The sequence below is a fragment of the Pteropus vampyrus genome, unplaced genomic scaffold, assembly GCF_000151845.1.
Source record: "Pteropus vampyrus isolate Shadow unplaced genomic scaffold, Pvam_2.0 Scaffold104, whole genome shotgun sequence".
In the NCBI taxonomy this organism is placed as follows: Eukaryota; Metazoa; Chordata; class Mammalia; order Chiroptera; family Pteropodidae; genus Pteropus; species Pteropus vampyrus.
The window spans coordinates 5,484,140-5,484,824 of NW_011888885.1; the positions used below are offsets into that span (position 1 = coordinate 5,484,140).

General features: G+C 35.8%; 1 non-coding gene across 1 annotated transcript; it reads right to left on the reverse strand.

Moving 5' to 3' along the window:
• Positions 1-247: 247 nt before the first annotated feature.
• LOC111742977 lies at positions 248-366 on the reverse strand. The gene has a single exon (XR_002781539.1). It is a non-coding gene; the product is annotated as a 5S ribosomal RNA (ribosomal RNA).
• Positions 367-685: the final 319 nt, after the last annotated feature.

The window sequence follows — 685 nt, forward strand, 5'->3', positions numbered from 1 at the left end:
TCACTGAAGTTGCACACTTAAGTGCTGTCACTCAGAGTGATGCAATCACAGTGATCCATTAATGTCAACCACATGTCAAGGTTGACAGCACCAGCGGTCCTATATGTGTTTGCTTGGATTTATACCTCCACATTTCTCTTTTCTTTTTCTTTTTTTTCAGGAGAGGCAACCCTTGGTTGACCTCACAGATTGCAAGGACCTTGTCAGCTTACAATCCCTTTTTAATTTTTATTTATTTATTTTTTTACATCTATAGCACCTGGTATTCCTAGGTGGTCTCCCATCCAAGTACTAACCAGGCCCGACCCTGCTTAGCTTCCGAGATCAGATGGGATCAGGTTTGTTCAGGGTGGCATGGCCGTTAACTTTTTCTTTTCTTTTTTGTTAGCAGTTGTAAATGGTATCGTTTTTAATTTCAGTTTTCATGTGTTCATTGCTAGTATATACAAGTACAACTGATTTTTTAAACTTTCATAAGTTTTCAATTACAGTTGACAGATAATATTATATTATCTTTAGGTGTATAACATAGTGATTTATTTAACTTATGAAATGATCACCCCAATAAGTCTAGTGACACCATACATAGTTATTACAATATTATTGACTATATTCCTTACTCTGCACTTTATATTCCCATGACAGTTTTTATAACTGGCAATTTGAACTTCTTAATCCCTTCCCG